Source organism: Ursus maritimus, unplaced genomic scaffold, assembly GCF_017311325.1.
Source record: "Ursus maritimus isolate PB19 unplaced genomic scaffold, ASM1731132v1 scaffold_32, whole genome shotgun sequence".
NCBI lineage: Eukaryota > Metazoa > Chordata > Mammalia > Carnivora > Ursidae > Ursus > Ursus maritimus.
Window position 1 is genome coordinate 6,049,785 of NW_024425786.1, and position 15,615 is coordinate 6,065,399.

The 15,615-nt window shown below is 39.2% G+C and overlaps 1 protein-coding gene across 1 annotated transcript in view; it reads right to left on the minus strand.

Annotated features, from left to right (window-relative positions):
- RERE (arginine-glutamic acid dipeptide repeats) overlaps positions 1-15,615 on the minus strand; it is a 409,222-nt gene that overhangs the window by 189,927 nt on the left and 203,680 nt on the right. The window lies entirely within an intron of this gene.

Below are 15,615 nucleotides of genomic sequence, written 5' to 3' on the forward strand. Positions count from 1 at the left end.
CATCTTGTTGAGGTTGACTATAATACAAGATAAAAGAGACTAAAAGCTAACCAAATATAAATAGTCAAATGGAAGGACACTTCAAAAATTAACATTATAGATAATGTCAAATAACTTGGCAAGATCTTCTCTGAAGTTCATCATCACATCTATCACAGGGCCCTATATAAATAGCCCCTTGTGGGAATCATGGTAGGCAAATTACTATACACTAACTAGTATTAGATATCTTAAACATCTAGAAAAAAACTGATGCATAATAACTGAGATGATTCAACAGTCACAGCATAACGAAAGAGCCTTTAATTATATTTACCACAGTAACTGGTCCATTTACTTTGGAACTCATCTCATGCACTACAGTGAAACCAGCTAGATATCAGCGACCAAAACCAAATGTGAAACCCTTGATATAAGTTCTACTCTAATGTACTGCAAATGCAAATGCAAATAAAATTTGGATTAAACCCAAAAACTAAAATGTTATAAAACAGCATTATAAGATTTACACTTACTAAACTGTATAAAATGTTCTTAAATCTGCACTGAATTTTAAAATTGACATATAACTTACAGACAGTGAAATACAGGTCCTCTAGGTACACCAATTAGTTTTTATAAAAATATATATACACTCCTTTATAACTCAAACCCAAAGCATTTCTACCAGTGTGGAAAGTTCTCTCAAGCATTGTCCCACGCAATCCCTACCCCACTGGTAGAGGGAACCACTATTCTGATTTCTATCACAGAGACTAGGAGATATTTAAATATACATATATTTAAATTTTTAAGAAACTGTCAAACTATTCATGTGGTTGTACTATTTTCATTCCCACCAGTGAAATATGCCACTTCTTGCCAGAGTAGGCATCCTCGCTAACAATCAGGGTACGAGTCTTTTCCACATAGCGATCCTAGTGTCTAGGTAGTGGTGTTTACTAGAGCTTCATTTGCATTTTCCTGATAACCAAGGACACTGAGCACTTTTTCATAGGCTTACCCACCACTTGTGCATCTTCTTTCATTAACGTGTCCTATTCAAATCTTCATCCATTGAGTTGCAGTAGATTTTTTTTTAAGTTTCAAATGTATTCTGAATTCCTTTCTCAGATGCGTGTTGTGAACAGTTTCTCACAGCCTAAAGCGTCCCTATGAACATTCTCAACAATGTCTTTTGATTAATTCCATTTTTTTCCTTTTATGGTTGTATTTTCTATCTCCTCTGTAACAAATCTTTGTCTACATCAAGACTGTAAAGATACTCTCCTGTTTTCTTCTTGAAGGTTTATAATTTTTACCTTATGTTTAGGGCAACTTCCATCTCAAATTAATTCTTGGGTATGGCATAAGGTAGGGTTGTGTGTTGTCTTTTGTTTTTGCCACACACAAATATCCAGTTGTTCCAGCCTATCTGTTGAAAAGACTTTCTTTCTCCCTTTGAAAATAGCTTCATACTATATATGTGGATTCATTTAAATTTGCATTTAATTACCCAAAAGGTATATTTTAGCCCATGAGACCATTGGCATTTTAATCTTCTTTTGTATGGTATCACTGATACTGTAAAGTATCATTTCCTCTTATTAGCATACTTTCTATTTACATAAAATAAATAGTAATACTGACCTAATGGTTATACATTATGAGATTTTTCTCATTTGAATTATGTAATTATACTTCATAAATATATACTTGTTTAATATTGTGCTTATACACCAAACTGTTGACACTTGTAACAGCTAATGCTTATGTTTGCAAAACATAAAATTTCAACTATAATTGCTGGCTGACAGATTACATCAGATGAATGTATATATCGGAAATCATATTCATAAAAAACAAAACATTTCCTTAAATCTCCAACCCCACTCATCACTATGGTTGCTCCCTTGGCTAAAAAATTAACATGTTTTAGGATTATTCTGTAAGGGATATAACAACAGGGAAAACTCAAAGCTTTAAAACATATACTATGGGGGAGGAAGGGTTGAAGGTGGAGGGAGAAAAGCGTATTCTCACCATCAATGGTGCAAACTGAGATCTCACAGGCCAATCTTTGTATCTATTCAGGAAGACAGGACAAAGGAAACCTCCTGTATGCCTGAACCTGGCCTGAAAAAATTTTTAGAAGAAAACTGAGTATCTGTGCCTTGGACATGTGCTGAACCAATACTGCATGGTCTTATCTTCTGTACCTATCCCTCCCTCAAGCTTCATACAAGAACAGTGGCAGTCACAACAAATGGCAGGTCACAACTTAAGAATTCATGGGTTCTTGGTCCTGGGGCTTAGCAGAAAATCATTTCAAAAAAAACTTAACATACCGGGAATTCTGGGAAGATGGCAGCATCGATTATGTATCTTCATAAATCCCCACATAAAAACAGATCAACTAGAGAGTCAAATCAAACAAACAAGAAAATGAGGAAACAAGGGATCTTTACAAACCGGTGGGCATAAACCACCAACAGCTACGAGACCTGTGGTTATCAGCATCTGCAGGGGAGAAAAATGGAAGGAAGGAATGGGGTATCGGGCATACCTGAGATCAGGAGGATCTCAAAACAGCTACCAGGCAATGAGGTAGAGCAAGGTGAGAACAGCAGCTGGAGACTGCAAGGGTGACCATGCGGACAGCAAGTCAGTAGAAGGAGGCCAGAGAAGGCCAAGAAGTCTAACCACTTACGAACTCATAAAAGGTCACCACAGTGCCCTGACAGGACAAGGAGCCGTGACAGAGGAGAAGCTACAGGGAATGGAACAATTACAAATTTAACAGGGAGGAAGTTGCTTTGTGAAGTTAAAAGAAAGAAACTCCACTGAACCACATCTCCTTCTAAAAGTCCATGAAAAATTAAATTTGCATAAAAATAAGCAAAAGAAAAGTACTTGAGGATAAACTTCAAGGAAAAAAAGGAGGAGGAGCTCCACCTAACGCCCCTACAGTCAATGAAAGCACAGGGAAAAAATGCGCACACACACAACATACAGCCAGAACGGTAACGTGCTGTTACAAAACAAGTTAAAAGATACCATTAAATAAAACACACAAGACATTAGGGAGCAGTATCACTCAGACAGGAAAAGTGAGAAATGACATGCCAGACAAATTATTTAAGAAATGAAGACTAATCCAAAAGGAATACAAGAGTGAAGAAACACAGCTAACAATGCCTTACGAGGAGAAAAAGAAAGTGAAAAGAAGAAAACTTTTAAAAGTTAAGAAAAAAAAGAAAAAAACATAAAAACATTCAGAAGAAAGTGACAAATACTAAAGACAGGCAAGGAACAACTAGCATACAGGAGTTCCTGAAAAAGAAAACCAAATTTAAGTGTAAGAACAAATACTAAAAACTATAATCCAAGAAAATTTTTCTGAAATAAAAAGATTTGAAACTTCATACTTCAAGAGCACACAGTACGTAAGCATATTGGTCCAGAAAGACAACATTAAGACCCACTGTACACTGAAATTACTGGATTTTTTTTTTTAAAGATTTTTATTTTTAAGTAACCTCTATACCCAACGTGGAGCTCGAACTCACAATCCCGAGATTAGCTCTACCGAATGAGCCAGGCACCCCTGAAATTACTGGATTTTAAATGAAAAGAAATTCTTCGGGCATCTGGGCAAAAAGAATATGTGAATTAGGAGAAAGACAATTAAATTATCAATAGACTTTGACAGCAATGCTTTATGCATGAAGAAAATGTAGCTGCATATTTAGGGAACTTGGGATGAGAAAACGTGAGTTGGCGACTATAGTTAACAATATTGTGTTGCAGATTTTAAAGTTAGTAAGAGAGTAGATCTTTAAAGTTTTTCTTTTTTAAAGATTTTATTTATTTATTTGACAGAGAGAGGGAGAGAGAGAGAACAAGCAAAGGGAATGGCAAGCAGAGGGAGAGGGAGAAGCAGGCTCCCGCTGAGCAAGGAGCCCTGCAGGAGCCCGATGCAGGGCTCGATCCCAGACCTGGGATCATGACCTGAGCTAAAGGCAGACGCTTAACCCACTCAGCCACCCAGGCGCCCTAAAGTTCTTATCACAAGAAAAAAAAATTCTGTAACTATGTATGGTGATGGATCTTAACTAGACTTACTGTGGTGATCATTTCCTATTACATACAAATACTGAATCATTATGTTGCTGCCTGAAACTAACATAATGTTGTATGTCAACTACACATCAGTTAAAAAAAAAAAAGAAAGAAAGAAAGAAAACATGAGCAGCCAGCAAATCTGACCTGCAAGTATGAGAGCACAACCAACCTGTTCAAAACACTGAAGAAATCAGAGAATAGCATTCCTACAAGTTTCTTTCTAAGGAATCTACTAGAAAACAAACTCAGACAACTAAAATGACTAGACAGACATTCATATAAGGACTGATGTAAAGATTAAACATATAGAGACTTGGAATATGTAGACAAAGTACTATCATTTAAAACATGGGGGAAGAATATGTAAAATTACTCTAGCTTAGAAATGAATATGAAATGACAGAATTCGAATCTCATAATAGGCAGAGTGCAAACAAAAAAATTTTTTAAACTCTTTTCAGTAACCATATTTGGTGGTAGCAGTATTAATATCGTTACTCTGAGACTACTGTATGGATAGGGTGAGATAAAGAAAATAATTGTAGGATATTCTAATTCTGTCACTCCTGTGTCCCTGAAAACCAGGCATCTCTGTATGAAAGAAAGCAGGTACAGATGGAATAAAGATGAGGTTAAATAAAAACCCAGTAATTCTGAATTTGAATGAAAAGTATCAGTATGAGGTGCACCTGGGTGGTACAGTTGGTTACGCCTCTGACTATTGGTTTTGGCTCAGGTCATGATCTCAGGGTCCTGGGATTGAACTGCATGCATTGGGTTCTGCGCTCAGCAGGCAGTCGGCTTGGGTTTCTCTCTCCCTCTCCCTCCCCCCCTCTCTCTCTCTCATAAATGGATGGATCTTTATGTGTGTGTGTGTGTGTGTGTATGTATGTATATATATATATATGTGTATATATATACATATATATAAAGATATATATAAAGATACATACATACATACATATATACATACTTGGAAAATGCAGACCAAGTACCATTATTTAAAACATGGGGGAGGGGCGCCTGGGTGGCTCAGTCATTAAGCGTCTGCCTTCGACTCAAGGCGTAATCCGTCCTGGGATCGACCCCACATCAGGCTCCTTGCTCCACTGGGAGCCTGGTTCTTCCTCTCCCACTTCCCCTGCTTGTGTTCCCTCTCTCGCTGGCTGTCTCTCTCTCTGTCAAATATATAAATAAAATCTTTAAGGAAGAAAAAAACATGAGGGAAAAATATGTAAAATTATTCTAGCTTATATAAAATATAAGCTAGAACATAAAGATATATATATAATATATGAAAATATATTTATAAAGATATAAATACATATAAATATAAACATATATATATAAATATATAGATAGATCGATCTTGGGATACCTGGGTGGCTCAGTGGGTTGGGCGTCTGACTCACGGTTTCAGCTGGGGTTGTGATCTCGTGGGTCATGGGACAGATACCCATATCGGGCTCCATGATTAGTGGACAGTCTGCTTGATACTCTTCCTCTGACCCTCCCCACCCTCTCCCTCTCTCGCTCTCCCTCTCTAATGAACAAATAAATCTCTAAAAAAAAAATATCAGTATGATTTATAAGGCATAATGGATATTTCCCAGCTCTGTCCACTGAAATTTTAGAAATTTTCACATAATATATGAATCAAAAGATTGAGAATTAATGACCAACCTGGTAACAAAGAGACCCAAATGGCTCAGAGTATACTCTTGAAATATCATTTCTCATTAAAAGAAACTAAGGATTCTAGAAGAAATGCTGATTCCAGGTCTGCTTTGGGAAACATTACAATGCATAAGATGAGGATGGAACATCTAGACATACAGATACCAAGGACACTACGAGACCACCAGGGTCATATCAAAAGCATTCAGCAGCCAACTGGAAGAGGCTCCCACTAGCCAACCATGGAGCAATCTGGGCTTCAATAAGGATTAAGAACTGCAATTATTTGAAACCCACCAAAAAAGGTTTAAGGATACCTAATGCATTATTTGAAAAACGGGTAAATAAAGAAAAACATCAAGTCTGTATCCTGCCTTTCCGATATAAATTACACAACTTGGGTAATTACACAATTTGGGTAACCAAATAGATGATGGAAAGCACTGCCATATAAAATTATTCTAGCTAATAAATGAAAACAAAATGGATAGAATTAGAATCTCATAATTTTGCAGCTCCCAAGGAACTACCAGATACAGGTATAATATAAAAAATAAACAAAAACCAGATGTAACGTATCATTGGTGAAGGTGTATTACACCATCCGCAAACCCGCACAAATGGATCAGACGCAAGTCTGACTAAACCACTAGATCCAGCTACTGATGTGCAGGAAATACAGAGGACAGACACACCTCTTTAACTGCACTGTGCAATCACCAACATCGAGACTGTGGGAGAATCTCCAGGTCAAATGGCTTGGATTCATCAATAAATAAAGTGTTAAGAAAATAAAGGAATGATGAGGGGGGAAATCTATAGATTTTAACAGATTTAAGAGATGTATCATAGGCGAAACTAAACCTTAGTGCCCAGAGAGCCACACCTGGGAGATAAAACTATAAAAGAACATAAATAACTACTTTGAAAGTCAGAGCCCTGGTTAATACTGTAGGGAAGGGGGGGGACTATCATTACAGACGAACTCGAGAGATGGCTGGCAAAGTCCTATTTCTTGACCTGAGAGGGATTTCCACATTAAAATAATTCATTAAGCTACACATATGCTTCGTATGGTTGTATACATCTGTGCTTTGCAGTAGGGACTTTTTTTTTTTTTTTTTTTTTTTTAAAGAAAACATTGATAACACACCTCCCTGGCATTCTGCGTAAGAATTTCATCAGGCAAAGCTCTGGTAACCAGAGAAGGAAACTCAGGAGAAGGAGAGTGCAGCTAAAGGACAAGTCTCTTCGGATAAAGGTAAGTGAACTTCAGGCCTCAGACAGATTTCAGCTGGAGACCACATGCTACAGATGCACTACATGCAGCAGAGAAAAGATGTATTTTACCGATGTTCACGAATTTACACATTTCATAATTATGTGGTTGCTAGTTAAAAGACAAACAGCAACCAAACCAAAAGAACTAAATTTAAAAATGTATGTAAGAAAATAAAGACAAGATATGAGAAAGCAGCTGGAATTGTCACAGGATTCTATAAAAGGAATGAACAGCTAATTTGCATAGAAGAGACAATCCCTTTGTAGCCTATTTGAGCAGACTGGCTTCCTTAGAGTAAGGAAAAGGCCGGGAAACTAAAATTTAAGAACAATTTTAAAATATAAACAAGTAAAACAAGACTTATGACAGAACTAGCACTAAATCATTTTCTCATAACAACTGCCACAGCTTCTGGTGGAACAAACCCTGTCCCAGGCTCTGGGTCTCAAAACCCTTTATTACAGGATTCCTCATCTTCTCTCACACACCTAACCGCCAGTCAATGATCAGCGAATCCTGGACATCCTGACTCCATCGTCTTTCTCATCTGTCCTCTACAGGCTATTTTATAGGAAAAAAGCACAGGATTTAAAATTACAGAGACCTACATTCAAAATCTGGCTGTCGGGGCGCCTGGGTGGCACAGCGGTTAAGCGTCTGCCTTCAGCTCAGGGCGCGATCCCAGCGTTCTGGGATCGAGCCCCACATCAGGCTCCTCTGCTATGAGCCTGCTTCTTCCTCTCCCACTCCTCCTGCCTGTGTTCCCTCTCTAACTGGCTGTCTCTATCTCTGTCAAATAAATAAATAAAATCTTTAAAAAAACAAAACAAAACAAAAAAAACCCCAAAATCTGGCTGTCAATATATTATATGTTGTTAGGAAAATCACCAAACTTCTCTGAGTCTCCATTCAAAATCTGCAAAAACAGAATCACTTCTACCTACCCTTACAAAAAACCACTACGAGTCCTCAGCGCATCTAATACCAACCTCAAATTATTCCACTGAATTGTAAGTGTTCCCTACCTGCAATAAATACTGATTGGCAGCAAGGACACGTTTTCACTGCACCCCACTTAAATGCTGCTTTAAACTTAAGCAAGGCCCCTCCCTTCCTCTCCAACTCTCACTAATAGTATCCAGTATCAAGCCCTCACTTTGGTTCATCTGAACTATTTTAGCAGCTTTCCAGTGAGTTCCTTCTATCCCTAATCTAATTTTCTTAAAGCACAGTTCTGATCATACACTCAACTGCTAAAAAACCATCCATGGTTCCCCACCACCTAACAAATGAAATCCAGTTTCTCAGCATGGCTTCCAGAACTAGACAGATCTTTCCAGCTCTAACATCAACCACTGCCATCACCAAACCAAACTAGACTCCAATATTCAACAAAAATATTCTGCCTTTATCCTTTGACTAAAAAGACTTCAGCTAAAGCTCTGGCAACCAGAGCTTTCCAGTCAAATCCTTCCAACCCTTCGAGGCCCAGGTGAAAAACCACCATTTTGGGTCACCCTTGCCCAAGTTCTACCCTTGGGGAAAGGAAAACAAGTAAGCAAATAAACCACCAAGGGATTTCAGATGATGATCAACATCATAAAAACAATAAAGACATTAAGATTGAGCAATTATCTTCAAAAAATTACTAAGGACAAAACAGGATGCGGCCATGGATAGGATAGTCAGAAAAACCTTCCAGAGGAGGTGACATTGAGACCTGAAGAATGAGGAGCCAGACACTCGGAGATACACAGCACATCCACTAAATCCAGAAACAAATCGCATACAATCCACATGAAACAGTACCAGGGACCATAGAGAATACCAGAAATGGTCAAAACACAGCTTGTTCCCTCAAGAAATTTAAAACCCATTTAGGGAGGTAAATTAACTCATGAAATAAATGTCTTGAAACTGTACAGAATTAAGCAGAAAGCCAGAGGAGCCCTGAAAACTGAGGGGGAAATGTGACCCACTTTGCAGCCTACAGGTCATACTGACTCAAAGCCAAGCGAGGTAGTCTATTTGGTATTTTGATTCTGGTGCTGTTGGAGAAAAGGACACAAACCATGCCTTTAAGCTTTGCAAAGTAAAACCTGAAATTTTCTAATCTTAATTAGTTCACACTTAGAAAAGAACTATGAAAGCAATGCTTCCAGGAAGCAGGGTAAACACACCGTTAATCTGTGAGTCTGGAACCTCTAGTCCTCAAATTGCACTCCCTCCACTTTTACTTGACTTCCCACTCCTGCAGCCTCCTCAGCGATGCTGAGTCACAGCTGCTGCTTCTCTGCCGTTGACCACATGCCCGGGCTCACCCAGAATCCTCTAGCAGTTTCTTTCTCTAGAAAGAGTTGAAGTACTGCTGAGTAGAAAGAGTTGCCAACCAATTAGTCTCCAAACTATCCTGACTCAACTGTATCGTTCTGTCAGTATCTGGAGCAACTGAAAGTTATTCAACGATTTCAGATGTTAAGAACTGAGCACGAGCTTCCCAAATGTTTGCTCACTATAAAGGGGAAAGCCAGCAGACCTCTTCCAACTGAGACTCTGAAGAAAAGGCTGCAAGAGTCCCGTGGCGTTGTCAATCAGATGCACTACATCTTGTACCAACTTCCACAGGGCAGCAAGAAAGTAAAGATCAAGCCACCTGGGCTGGCAGACAAGGCAAGTTTTTCTCTATGAATAACTGGGTGGCGTGAAGAGGCTTTTCTGGCATAAAACAAGAAGGAAAGGTACATAGTTTCTTCAAATGGAATGGTCAAGAAATAGATGGTCTAAAAGCAAGATGAGTCCTGGCCCGACCAGCAGTCACTGACCATTTGTGACCAAGGCAGGTTTTTCTCAGTGCCTGTGAATGGCAAATGACCATCAGCATTATCTTCACTGCTAAGAGAAAAAATAAAAGCCAATTAATGCCTTTAGATGAAAAGCCAAGCACAATCATCGATTTTCACTGCAAAACTACCTACATAAGCTAATTAATGGACACTGCCCACAATCTTCCCACGTTCCAAATCCCATCACTATGACTAAAAATCATCCATATGATGAGAACTATATAGAGAACAAACACCACTCTGAACCAACAAGCAGCTGGTGGTAAAAGTTTCTCCATCTAGAACTCACCCTTCTCTCCCTTCCACTGCCCCTTATCTGTAAAAGCAAACTCCAAACCCCCCAGTTCATTAGGATGCCTCCTCCTTACCTTACCAATGGACAGGTTCAATCATTTTGTGCCTCCTCTCTAATGTGCAGACACTACAGCAAATACATTGCTTTTGAGCTACCTAAAGCCATCTAGTTATGCCCCGTGCCTCCCACAAATATTTGCACGTGATGAAGGTAAGAACTTGGATTTTCTCTTAAAGATGCAGCTATCATTATGATGCAGCCATAGTAATCCCTTCCTCTAAAGATGCCTAGTACCAAATGCTACATAATAAAAAGGTTTAATATACACGGGCTTAACACACCCGAAGGAAACAAAGACTCTTGTACTGGGGGGAATAACAGCAATGCCACAATGTGAATTATTAGATTCATGGTGAAGACATTTGACCATACTTCCTGATACTGATGAAACAATGAAATTAAGATTTGAAAACACAAATAAAATTCAACTAAATCATAAGCCACTTCATCCTTGTTAAACTTGTCTCTTAAAAACCTCCCTACAACTTGTACCCTACATTTGTTTACACACAACCTACCAAAGAGGATCATGCCAATTCCAAACCAACAAAAAGGAAACTTTCAAAAGTCATCTTTTCAAAGAGCTCTACTTCCATACCTTTTTTAAAGTAAGCTCTACACTCAACATGAGGCTTGAACTCACAATCCTCAGATCAAGAGTGGCTCTACTGAGTCAGCCAGGCACCCCCTACTTCCATACCTTATCCTAGGAGAATCACACTTAATCATATTTGCATGAAGATAATCCATCTTGGTTTAAGATGAGGAACTGTAACTAAATTCAAATTTATTTTCAAGTTATAAAAATACAAATAAATGTAAAATCTGTTAAAAATGTTCCTTTCTATGAAAGGTAACTATATAATCTCTTATATTTTACTCTGCTCTTGACATTCTCAGTATGTTTTTCCACCTGAGATATGAACTGGTTTCTCCTAGCCCCCAGAAATAGCTGCCGCGCCTGGGGTCATTACTACTAAAGACCTGGGCAGCCTTTGTGAATCTGATTCTGTGCTGAATGGCTCTGAGGTTTCAGACCTGTCCAACTGGGGCAGAGATTGCTGGCCGCCTACTCTACTGCCATTCTCCCGTTTTCCTTAGTAACAGAACCCCTCCATTACTGGAACACAGCCAAAACAATTGCAGCCTCCTTGGAAAATCTGTGTAAACTGAAGTTGCTAGACAGGGCTACTAGAGACACTCTGAAATGGGCGATCTTGGCTTTTGCCTATATGCCCTCCTCCTTCAGCTGTCTGGCTGTGGTAGAGAACCATTCGCCCCCAGTCCACTCCAGAGTAGTACTTTTACAAAACACAAATAAGATGCTGCAGCAAAGTCAAACAGCTATAAAAATCTCTAAATGGTTACTTTCAGTTTCTATACTTATCTCATGGTAGACTAGTAATAAATAGTTCATGCCCTGGGCCATGATCTGAATAACACTGGCCTAGAGCATCGGTCTGACAGCTGTGGCTGCGAGGGCCATCTGTGGCCACAAGGAAACCCTGCGAATGGAAACCACACAGTAAGGACAAGGCAGCCAACGTCTGGAAACAAGATGCTTGCAAATCACGTCCCTCTACCAACCTTGGATGGCATACCCTTGAAGACACCTTGCTTTCCATGAGAATATAGACTTTTTACCACTATGATTTAGGTTTTTATTATATACAGCCAATCCTAGTAACAACTGATACTCCTACACTGTAAAATTTTCAAAGCACTATATTACCTCTCTTTATTCTCACGAGAATAATCCTGTAAGTAAGCAGGACAAGTATTACCTTGATATGACAGATAGATGGAAACTAATACCCTAAAAGATTAAGTAGCTCACCTGAAGTAACAGAGCTGGGAAGTTCTGATAGTAAGAATTGAAAACAGAAGCCAGCTGGCTACTTCTTCCACAAGAGCAATCTACCTCTCAGTGAAGTGAAATTACTTAATCATAATCATAGTAAAATAAAATATAAATGATCATGGGTATGTACCCACAACGAATTACATAATGTGTGTATGCCAATAGACATAAAGATATACCAGCTCAAAATAATACAGGAAAGAAAAAAGCAATTCCCCACTAACTCTTCTGTTTGGCCAACTAGTGAAGACAGAATCGGATTTAATGACTGCAGTAAGAACGTGCTACATTTCACAGTAGTTAACAAAGCATTTGTGGAAAGGACACAAAGGGGCAGAAACCCCAGACAATTTCATAATAATTTAGCCAGAAATGCACCAACTAAACTAAGAGCAAATACAAATGATACATACATATCACAGTAGTTTAAGTTGTAACATAAACCCTCAAATCCTACTCTCAAGTAAAATCTGAAACATTAATATTCTACCTGGATACAAATAGGATCTGTCAGTAATAATGCTTCTTAAAAATTGTTTGGATAATATTAGCTTGGTAATAATAATAATGTCCTTTAATATAAAGGCTTCTAAGAATCACTGTCAATCGGATGAGTTCTGTGCTGTTCTTTCAATGGTGAAGGAAGGCTGGCATGCAGCCATCCCCACTCAGTCCCACGATGCCACTATGAGCAAAAGTCTATGATGAAAAAGCTGATGAGTAGGATCAGCCATGTCATCTGTGACTATGGACTCATTTTTGTTTGGGAAATTTTTCTTTGCTTATGTGGGTATCAAATGTTTTATTTCATCAGCAACAAACAATAAAGTATTTGCCCATATCAATACTTACCTGTTAAATACTAAATTAAACAGAAAAGTCATACTTTTCATTAAAAACAATCTCTTTAGAAAGGCTATTCTGCTGTCCTGAATATTCTGTTGCAACATTAAAAAGAAGAAAAAAAAGACCCACATGGAAACTTAGAACACAAACTTTAATGTTTTTTATTATGTACATTTAACCTTTCAAGTATTCTTTATAGGCATAAGCTAACTGACAAAGAAAAAAATCAGCTAAAAAAAACCACAAACATTTAATTCCTCCTATATGTAAATCCAAGCATACTGTGAAAATCCTCTAGGGTCATTAGTGAGAATAAGTTCTCAAAAGGAATACCTACCTATTAGTGCGCTATACAAAAACTACTGGGGGGGGGTGGATTGGTTGTTACAGAGAGAGATAGACACAGCTGTAGATATAAACACATAAAACACTTACCAGCTCAAAACCATACAGGAGAGGAAAAATGCAATTCCCCACTAACTCTGCCCACCACACAATCCTCTCAGAGGCATGAGGCCAAGTGAAGAAGGAAAGAGAGAGCTTTGGGGTGACTTTGGAGTGAATAATCCTCCACAGTTCATATCAGTGAGCAGACTATAGGCCCACAGGCAACACATATCCCACCCTACAATTCTGTACGTCAAGTTTTACTGGAAAACAGCCATGCTGTCACAAACTGTCTATGACCGAGTAAAGGAGGTGCCACAGAGAAGACAAAGCTGAAAACATTTCCTATCTGGCCTTTTACAGAAAAAGCTTATTACCACCCCTGGCTGCAAAAAACCTCTGTCAATAAGTAATAATGTTACTAATCACCTACCTGAGCAGCAGCACAAAATAAGACGGCGCTTCTCTGGAAATTGGCAAGAATGAGCCCAAGTTTCCTAAACACCCTTGTGTGTATATATGCAGTTTAGTTCATGAGATGTAAGATTCGCCTAAAAAAAAACCCCGACCCAAAGACAGAACATCTCCAACCAGTATGCCAAAGACACAGCAGCCCATGACTCAGAAATCTAGCGTACCACACTGATATTTTATCTCCCTTACAGGGAAAATTCAATTTGAGTGATAAAACAAATTTCTCTAATGAATTAACCTCAAAGATCTATGATCTGGCGTGACGTATCTTAGGAACAATGCTGACACAGAGTGTGTGACAGTGCCCCCCAAATGACCTGAGAGAAATTCCAAGTTCAATACTCCTAAAGGTCAAAAGCATTATTAAACATGACAGATGCCCAGGGCATGCTCCAGTTCAAAGGGAACTTTCACTGGGTCTCACCTCTCACTGCTTCCTTTGGGAATTAAAATAGCAAGCGTTTAACCATTTTATTTGCACCAATGCTAATTCTTAAACAGGCATTTGAATTTTCAAAGAAATTCATGTTGCTTCTTGCTAAACTAGATCTCTAAAATGGTAACTCGAGCAATAAACCAACAGGAAGAAAAAATACACAGGACTAGAAAACTGGGTAGGAATAAGAACTCATGTCTTCAGATCCCATGACTAATGGATGCAGCTATAAAGGAACTGAGCCTGCAGGGTCCCTGGCCCGCAGGTGCGGAGAAAGGGGAGGAGTAGCAGTGTGTCCGAGTCAGATTCAGGGCAGAGTGAGAGACTGAAGTGCACTTACAGGCAACCTAATTTGATCTGAACAGTAATCAAGTTTGTAAAGCAGGAGAGTTTCACTATAATTTTGTAAATAAACATCTCATTGGATTTTTTTTAAACTGATTAATCCTCTTCTAAAATAACCCATTTCTCTGCTCAACAAACTGCCTGATACTCAGCAGTCACTGTTAGGTAACTGTATTTCCTCCAGCAATCACAGGAAGGCTTCATTCCATCCAAGGAGGAAGTAAGACCAGAGGCTGTCTAGGTCTCAGTCGTCTGTTCTTCACCCCAAAATATAAAAGGGCACTAAATCTCTTTCTGTCAGGTAAAGCAATATTCTCAGAAGAATCCCAACTGCATTCAAAGCAGCACCATAAAACAAGCTGAAAACTGAGATCGTGTCTCCAGATTACTGTGACATTACACAAATGTGCATTCTACAGACTCCTTCACTGGGATTACGAAACGTACAACCGATCAGCCTGCTGGAATGCCACCTCTCTCGCTCCTAGACAGACCACCACCCATGTCCTTTACTTACTCATTCAACCAAAATGACTTGGAAAGGAAGGGGGAGCTGCGAATCTGGTCAGGGGAACAGGAAACAAATAGCACACAAGACGCTGCAAAAAGCAGCACAACAACAGATCAGGCCAGGTGGAAAGGTGGCACAGAAGAGATCATTAACCACATTTAGGAACACAGGTGGGGCTCACAGGGCATTCCTAGCCCCCAGCATATAAAGAAGCAATGAAGCTGGCTACGGGGTGGGCTGCAACGTTCAGGAACAGCATCTCCCTCCCCAGAGATTCTCTCACACTGGAACCCGGCCTGGGGTTCACTTCTCCAAGGTGAGCTCTCCCGCACCAGAGCCTTTCCACACCAGCTGTGCACCCACCGTGGCTGGAATCCACGCACATAAGCCACGTCCAATACCGTTACTGAAGCCGGTCACAGGAGTTCACAAAGACCTCCCTCTCTTTCCTTCCTTCCTTCTTTACTCTCTCTTCCCTCTCAACCCTCTTACCT